This window comes from Plecotus auritus (genome assembly GCF_963455305.1).
Source record: "Plecotus auritus genome assembly, chromosome: 4".
Lineage (NCBI taxonomy): Eukaryota > Metazoa > Chordata > Mammalia > Chiroptera > Vespertilionidae > Plecotus > Plecotus auritus.
In genome coordinates this window covers 100,134,534-100,143,458 of record NC_137775.1, presented here as the reverse complement: position 1 = coordinate 100,143,458, position 8,925 = coordinate 100,134,534, and positions in this window count along the sequence as shown.

The window sequence follows — 8,925 nt, the reverse complement described above, 5'->3', positions numbered from 1 at the left end:
TCCCACAAGACTTGCAATCAGGGGAGCAATGGACAGTGGCAACTTGTCTCAGGCTAATCCCCTGAACCTGTCCCCAAGGCCCTTTTCTCTGACTTCTCAGTGAGCCAAAGCAGCCCAGCCTAACTCACCTGTTGCTTCTTCTGTCCTAAGTCCTTCCTTGTTTCACTGTCCCCAGCTTTCATAAACATCCTCTCAAAATCACCTGGACTCAGGTGAAACTTTTCCTTAACGAAGTCAAGAACCCACACACTACTCAGGGTCACCTGGGCAGACCTACTCAGGGCAAGGTAGGTCCCCTTGCTGGTAACAAAAGTTTGTGTATACTATACATTGTATAGTGTATTAGTACTTCATACATTTTTATGTATGAATAATCTATACTAATAAAAGGGTAACATGCTAATTAGGGTGGACATCTTCCGGACGTCCTTCTGGACAAAGCCCCAGTGGTTGCGAGAGCCAAGGCTCAGGCAGCTGTGGGTGGCTGCAAAGGGCCCAGGCTCAGGCCAGCAGCGGGGTAATGGGGGTGGCGCCTTCCCCTGATCTGCCAGGTTGCCTTCCGCAGAGGGAGGCCAGACTGCTGCTTAGGCTGGGACAGAGGCAGAGGCAGTTAGGGGTCATCAGGCCAGCAGGGGGGCAAGGTAGGGGCGATTAGGCTGGCGGGGGGCAAGGTAGGGGCAATCAGACTGGCAGGGGGGCAAGGTAGGGCCAATCAGTCCAGCAGGGGGACAAGGTAGGAGTGATCACGCTGGCAGGCAGAGGCAGTTAGGGGTGATCAGGCAGGCAGGCAAGCAGAGAGGTTAGGGGCAATCAGGCAGGCAGGCAGGCAAGTGGTTAGGAGCCAGCGGTCCCAGATTGTGAGAGAGATGTTCGACTGCTGGGACATCCCCCGAGGGGTCCCAGATTGGAGAGGGTGCAAGCTGGGCTGAGGAACCCCCCTCCCCACCCCCATGCACAAATTTCATGTACCGGCTCTCTAGTCCTATATAATAAAAGGCTAATATGCAAATTGTCCCCTTGGGAGTTTGACTGACAGGGAGTTCGACCACTGGCTATGATGTGCACTGACCACCAGGAGATGGCGCGGAATGAAGGAAGGCCTTGGCCGGCAGCCAGAAGGCCCCATTCAGCCCTGATCGCTGGCCAGGCCTAGGGACCCTACTCGTGCATGAATTTCATGCACTGAGCCTTTAGTACATAAAATAAATACATAAGAACAATACATTTTTAAAAAATTTCTTTATTGATTAAGGTGTTACATATGTGTCCTTATTCCCCCATTACCCCCCCATCCCCCCACTCATGCCTTCACCCCCGTGTTGTCTGTGTCCATTGGTTAGGCCCATATGCATGCATACAAGTCCTTTAGTTGATCTCTCCCCCTTACCCCCACCCTCCCCTACCTTCCCTCCGAAGTTTGATGGTCTGATCCATGTTTCTCTGTCTCTGGAACTGTTTTTGTTCATCAGTTTATGTTGTTCATTATATTCCACAAATGAGTTAGATCATGTGATACTTATCTTTCTCTGACTGGCTTATTTCACTTAGCATAATGCTCTCCAGTTCCATCCATGTTGTTGCAAATGGTAGGAATTCCTTCTTTTTAGCGCAGCGTAGTATTCCATTGTGTAGATGTACCAGTTTTTTAATCCACTCATCTGCTGATGGGCACTTAGGCTGTTTCCAAATCTTAGCTATGGTGAATTGTGCTGCTATGAACATAGGGGTGCATATATCCTTTCTGATTCGTGTTTCTAGTTTCTTGGGATATATTCCTAGAAGTGGGATCACTGGGTCAAATGGGAGTTCCATTTTTAGTTTTTTGAGGAAACTCCATACTGTTCTCCACAGTGGCTGCACCAGCCTGCATTCCCACCAGCAGTGCACCAGGGTTCCTTTTTCTCCGCATCCTCGCCAGCACTTGTCGTTTGTTGATTTGTTGATGATTGCCATTCTGACAGGTGTGAGATGGTATCGCATTGTCGTTTTGATTTGCATCTCTCGGATAATTAGTGACTTTGAGTATGTTTTCATATGTCTCTTGGCCTTCCTTCTGTCTTCTTTCGAAAAGTTTCTATTTAGGTCCATTGCCCATTTCTTGATTGGATTGTTTAACCTTCCTTTTGTTGAGTTGTATGAGTTCCCTGTAAATGTTGGAGATTAAACCCTTATCAGTGATAACATTGGCAAATATGTTCTCCCATGTAGTGGTCTTTCTTGTTGTTTTGTTGATGGTTTCTTTTGCTGTGCAAAAGCTTTTTATTTTGATGTGTTCCCATTTGTTTATTTTCTCTTTATTTTCCATTGCCCTAGGAGCAGTATCAGTGAAGAAGTTCCTTCAGCATATGTCTGAGATTTTGCTGCCTGTGGATTCCTCTAGTATTTTTATGGTTTCCCGTCTTATGTTTAAGTCCTTTATCCATTTTGAGTTTACTTTTGTGTATGGTGTAAGTTGGTGGTCTAGTTTCATTTTTTTGCATGTATCTGTCCAATTTTCCCAACACCATTTATTGAAGAGACTGTCTTGACTCCATTTTATGTTCATGCCTTCTTTGTCGAATATTAATTTGGCATAGTGATTTGGGTCGATTTCTGGATTCTCTATTCTGTTCCATTGATCTATATGTCTGTTCTTGTGCTAGTACCAGGCTGTTTTGAGAACAGTGGCTTTGTAATACAGCTCGATATCTTGTATTGAGATCCCACCTACTTTGTTTTTCTTCCTCAGGATTGCTGCAGCTATTCGGGGTCTTTTTTTATTCCAGATGAATTTTTGGAGAGTTCGTTCTAGTTCTGTGAAATATGCCGTTGGTATTTTAATGGGGATTGCATTGAATCTATAGATTGCTTTGGGTAGAATGGACATTTTGATGATGTTGATTTTACCAATCCATGAACATGGTATGTTCTTCCATCTGTTTATATCTTCCTCTATCTCTTTTTTCAGTGTCCTGTAGTTTTCCGCGTATAGGTCTTTTACCTCTTTAGTTAAGTTTATTCCTAGGTATCTTAATTTTTTTGGTACGATGGTGAATGGGATTACTTTTTTATTTTATTTATTTTTTTATTTTAATAAATCTTTATTCAGCTTATTACAATTGTTTCTCCTTTTTCCCCCCATAGCTCCCCTCCACCCAGTTCCCACCCCACCTTCTACCCTTACCTCCCCCACACTGTCCTCATCCATAGGTGTATGATTTTTGTCCAGTCTCTTCATGAACCCCCCATACCCCTTTCTCCCTGAGAATTATCAGTCCACTCCCTTTCTATGCCCCTGATTCTATTATATTCACCAGATTATTCTGTTCCTCAGGTTTTTAATTCACTTGATTTTTAGGTTCACTTGTTGATAGATATGTATTTGTTGTTCATAATTTTTATCTTTACTTTTTTCTTCTTCCTCTTCTTTAAGAATACCTTTCAGCATTTCATATAATACTGGTTTGGTGGTGATGAACTCCTTCAGCTTTTTCTTATCTGTGAAGCTCTTTATCTTCCCTTCAATTCTGAATGATAGCTTTGCTGGGTAGAGTAATCTTGGTTGTAGGTTCTTGCTATTCAACACTTTGAAAATTTCTTGCCACTCCCTTCTGGCCTGCATAGTTTCTGTTGAGAAATCAGCTGACAGTCGTATGGGTGCTCCCTTGTAGGTAATTAACTGTTTTTCTCTTGCTGCTTTTAATATTCTCTCTTTGTCTTTTGCTCTTGGCATTTTAATTATGATGTGTCTTGGTGTGGTCCTCTTTGGATTCCTTTTGTTTGGGGTTCTGTGCGCTTCCTGGACTTGTAAGTCTATTTCTTTCACCAGGTGGGGGAAGTTTTCGGTCATTATTTCTTCAAATAGGTTTTCAGTATCTTGCTCTCTCTCTTCTTCTGGCACCCCCATAATTCTGATGTTGGTACACTTGAAGTTGTCCCAGAGCCTTCTTACACTATCTTCAACTTTTTGGATTTTTTTTTTCTTTTTGCTTTTTCAGTTGAGTGTTTTTTGCTTCTTTGTATTTCAATTCTTTGACTTGATTTTTGTGTTCCTCTAGTCTGTTGTTGGGTCTCTGTATAATATTTTTTATTTCAGTCAGTGTATGTTTAATTTCTAGTTGGTCCTTTTTCATATCTTCGAGGGTCTCGTTATATTTATTGGCCTTTTCTAGGATATTCTTGAAAAGCCTTATAACTGTGGTTTTGAATTCTATATCCAGTCGTTTGTTTTCCTCCATTTCTTTTGTTTGTGATCTGTATCTTTGAAGCCGCATTTTCACTGCTTCCCTGAGTTGGTAAGGTAGATTTGTGTGCTAGGTTTCCAATATGGCCCAGTGGGTCTGCCTCCCCAGTTAACCTGAGGTGGACACTCTTGGTGCACCCCTTTGTGGACTGTGTGTACAGCCTTGTTGTAATTAAGTCTTGATTGTTGTTGGTATCACTGGGAAGAATTGACCTCCAGGCCAGTTGGCTGTAAGGATCAGCTGTGTCTATGCTGGGAGAAGTTCGGTGCTGGAGACAGCCTTATAGGATTAGACTTGCCAAATTGCAATAGCCTCTGTGCTCAGCTTGGATGGGGTGGAGTCTCAGTATTGGCTTCCCGTCAGCCTTGCCCTTGTGCGCGTGCGCACCTGCAGACCTCTGCCTTCCCTGGCTCCCGAGTCTCCGCCCGAGAGTCCAGATTCCCCCTACAAGAGTGTGGGTCCCCAGGGGCTCGCCTGGAACTGGGGTTCAGTGCAGTCAGAACTGGGGCTCAGTGCAGTCAGGAACTTCTGACTCCCTTCCACTAGGGAAAGCCTGTGGCAACCTCTGCAGCCTTTGTGCGCACTGGCGTGCGCGTGCGCGCACTTTCAGTCCTCTGCCTTCCCGGCTCCCGAGTCTCCGCCTGAGAGTCCAGATTCCCCCCCGTAAGAGCGCGTGTCTCCCCAGGGGCTCGCCTGGAACTGGGGTTCAGTGCAGTCAGAATTGGGGTTCAGTGCAGTCAGGAGCTTCGGACTCCCTTTGCTAGGGAAAGCCTGTGGCAACCTCTGCAGCCTTTGTGCACACGTGCGCGCGCCTCTGGAACCCTTCCTGCCGGTGCTCCCCCGGGTCTCCGAGTCTCCGGGTGCCTTTCTCTCTACCTGACAGTCCAGACCCCTCCTGTATGAGCCTGGGTCCACGGGGTTTCACCCGGGACTGGGGGTTCAGTGCAGTAAGAACTGGGGTTCAGTGCGGTTGGGGGCTTCCTTCCCCCTTCCGCCAGAGAAAGTCAGCCAGGCTCTCAGCTGCCCTTCCTCTCTGCGCGCACAAAGACCCTTTGCCGTACCTCCAATTCTCTGTGAGCTTTTCTCTTTCCTTCTAGTTGTAGAATTTTCACTCAGCCAGCTTTCCTGTGGTTCTGGATGGTGTCCGTTCTGTCTTTTAGTTGTAGTTTTGAAATTGTTGTGCAAGGCAGCAGTTTAGGTGTTTACCTATGCCGCCATCTTGGTTTCTCCTTGACATCTTTCTTTAAGTGTTTGTTTGTTGTCTGTGTTCCCTCACTACAATGTGAGCTTCACGAGAATGGGCAGTTGATTGTCTTGTGATGCTAGGACCTGAAACAGGCTGGTATATAGTAGGGCATCGATAAATATTTTTAGAGGGAAAGGATCCAAGATGGCGGCATAGGTAAACACCTAAACTGCTGCCTCGCACAACAATTTCAAAACTACAACTAAAAGACAAAACATCTATCACCCAGAACCACGGGAAAGCTGGCTGAGTGGAAGTTCTACAAGTAGAAGGAAAGAGCAAACAGCATTGAGGGGTGCACAAGCGCTGAAAAGCTGAGGTACGGAGGCGCACGAATCGGGCTGGCTACAGGCGACTGGGAGTGCTGCTTTTTTCAACCCGAAGGGAGACAAGCTCCCAATTACTCCGAACCCCAGTTTCTGGGGAGACGTGGGGGACCCAAACTCCTATGGGGAGAAGCTAGACTGTCTGCCGTGGGGTCGGAAAGTGAGGGTGGCTTGCTTGCAGGGCTGCGCGCAGAAATAATTGTTTACTGTGCTGAGGCGCGGGACACGGGGACACGGTAGGAGACGCAGAGCCGGCTTACTGGCAGCCATCGCTGTTTGCCACGTCCTAGCCTAGTCACGCCCTGAGACCCCGCCCCGTACAATCTACAAAGCCACCCAAGCTCCAAGCAGTGGCTTTAGCATATGAATGACCTGCCCTAGCGCAGCTTAACCTAGCAAACTCGCAGCCCAGGTCAGACAGCTCCAAAACCTCCAAACCCCAAGCAAAGAGGAGAAAACTGTAGTTCTCGCTGTAGCGCCTGCTGGGTAGCCTCAGACAGTAGCTGACCTGCACCCCATTGGAGATCCAGAAGCCAGTGTACCTAGTGGTCAGTGTGAGACACCAGATTTCAACTCCTCACATCCATAAGTGACACACTCAAGAGGCAGACTCAGTGAGCACCAAAGCCCCACTGAAACAAGTCCTACACCATAAGCGTGTCTCCAGCACAGCAGTTCTTCCGTTATAGACACAGCGGGTCCTCACAGCCAATTGGCCTAGAGGTCAATTCCTCCCAGTGTACCAATAGCAATCAAGGCTTAACTACACCAAGACTTTGCACTCAGCCCACAAAGGGGTGTACCAAAGGCGTCCACCTCAGGTGATTGGGGAGGCTGAGCTACTGGCCCCTATAGGTCACCTACCACACAAAGCCACTCCATCAACACAAGGAAGCAGCAAAATGCAGAGACAAAGAAACATGTCACGAATGAAAGAAATGGAGGAAAGCAAACTACTGGACGACATAGAGTTCAGAACCACATTTATAAGGTTACTCAAGAATCTTCTAAAAACCGCTGAGGAACTTAGTGAGACCTTTAAGGATCTTAATGAGAATGCCAAAAAAATGGAAAAGGACCAGTCAGAAATTAAGCATACACTGTCTGAAATAAAGAATATACAGAAACTCAACTGTAGATCACCGTACCCCAAGAATCAAACCAAAGATCTGAAATATGAGGAAACAAAAAACACCCAACCAGAAAAACAAAAAGAAAAAATACAAAAATATGAAGATAGTGTAAGGAGCCTCTGGGACAACTTTAAGTGTACCAACATCTGAATTTTTGGGGTGCCAGAAGAAGAGAGAGAGCAAAATATTGAAAACCTATTAGAAGAAATAATGACAGAAAACTTTCCTCTCCTGGTGAAAGAAATAGACTTACAAGTTCAGGAAGCGCACAGAACCCCATACAAGAGGAATCCAAAGAGGACCACACCAAGACACATAATAATTAAAATGCCAAGGGCAAAAGACAAAGAGAGACTCTTGAAAGCAGCAAGAGAAAAACGGTTAGTTACCTACAAGGGAGCACCCATACGTCTGTCAGCTGATTTCTTGGCAGAAACTATGCAGGCCAGAAGGGAGTGGCAAGAAATTTTCAAAGTGATGAACAGCAAGAACCTACAACCAAGATTACTCTACCCAGCAAAGCTATCATTCAGAGTTGAAGGTCAGATAAAGAGCTTCACAGACAAGAAAAAGCTAAAGGAGTTCATCACCACCAAACCAGGATTACATGAAATGCTGAAGGGTATTCTTTAAGAAGAGGAAGAAGAAGAAAAAGGTAAAGATAAAAATTATGAACAACAAAATGACATCAAATACATACCTACCAACAAGTGAATCTAAAAATCTGAAGAACAGAATGGACTGGTGAATATAATAGAATCAGGGACATAGAAAGGGAGTGGACTGACAATTCTCAGGGGGAAGGGGGTGTGAGGGGTGCAGGAAGAGATTGGACAAAAATCTTACACCTATGGATGAAGACAGTGGTGGGGGGTGGGGTAAGGGCATGGGGTGGGGTGGGGAATCAGGTGGAGGGGAGCTATGGGGGGAAAAAAGAGGAACACCTGTAATAATCTGAACAATAAAGATTTATTAAAAAAAAAAAGATAAATATTTTTAAACTAGATGTGCATGGTGGGGGAAAGGGGGTTCCCTTCAGCCCGGCCTGCGCCCACTCTCAATCTGGGACATCTCTCTTGCAATCTGCAACGGCTCACCCCTAACTGCTCGCCTGTCTGCCTGCCTGCTCACCCCTAACTGCTCGCCTGCCTGCCTGCCTGCCTGCCTGCTCAGTGCATGTCATAGCGACTGGTTGTTCTGGTTGTTCCAGTCGTTCCACTGTAAGGGTTGCTTAGGCTTTTATATATATAGATATTATAGTAGCCTTACAAATAAGTTGTAAAAAACATACCTTCTTTTCTTTTTTTCTGGACCTGCTTATATAAACACTATAGGATAGTGGTTGAGAGCACATGCCAATTATCTGTTTATTAACTCTCAGCTCCAAATTTGTGCTTCAGTGCTTGCTCTGCAGTAATGCACTGGACTGTGTAAGCATTTCTTCTCTGTAGTGAGCATGATGGAGTGGGCACAGGAGGACTGTGCAGGAGGAAGAGAGTTTTTCTTCCTGGTTCCAATGCAATTTGCTTTCTGCTAATTGGTCTATCAGCAATGTGAACATGTGTGTGTTTGGAGGCAGGGGAACCAGCCAGGCATGCTCTGCTCTAGCCGTGTACTAGGCAATGCAGGCCCTCAGCCACCATGAAGCCCCAGTGAGGGCCACGTGATCTCTTGCTGCTGCCCTCCCAATGCAGATACAGCACACTGCCGGCCTCATGCCCAGGGTGGTGCCCTTACTCCCTCTGCGTGCCCACCCACCAACCTCAGCTCACTGCACCCTGGAGGGTTGTTTCCTGTTTGCTATGTGATTGCTAACTAGCTCTGGCCTGGGCAGCCCAGCACACTTTTCTGCCATCCAGTGAGCTGCAAACATACCTTCTCCATTAGGGCCTGACCCACAGCCTTGGAGACACTCCCTCCGCTCTAAGATACTTTTAGAATCTCCTTCACATCTTTATTGTTACTATCTTATTGTTTAACAATTCTTTATATTAAAC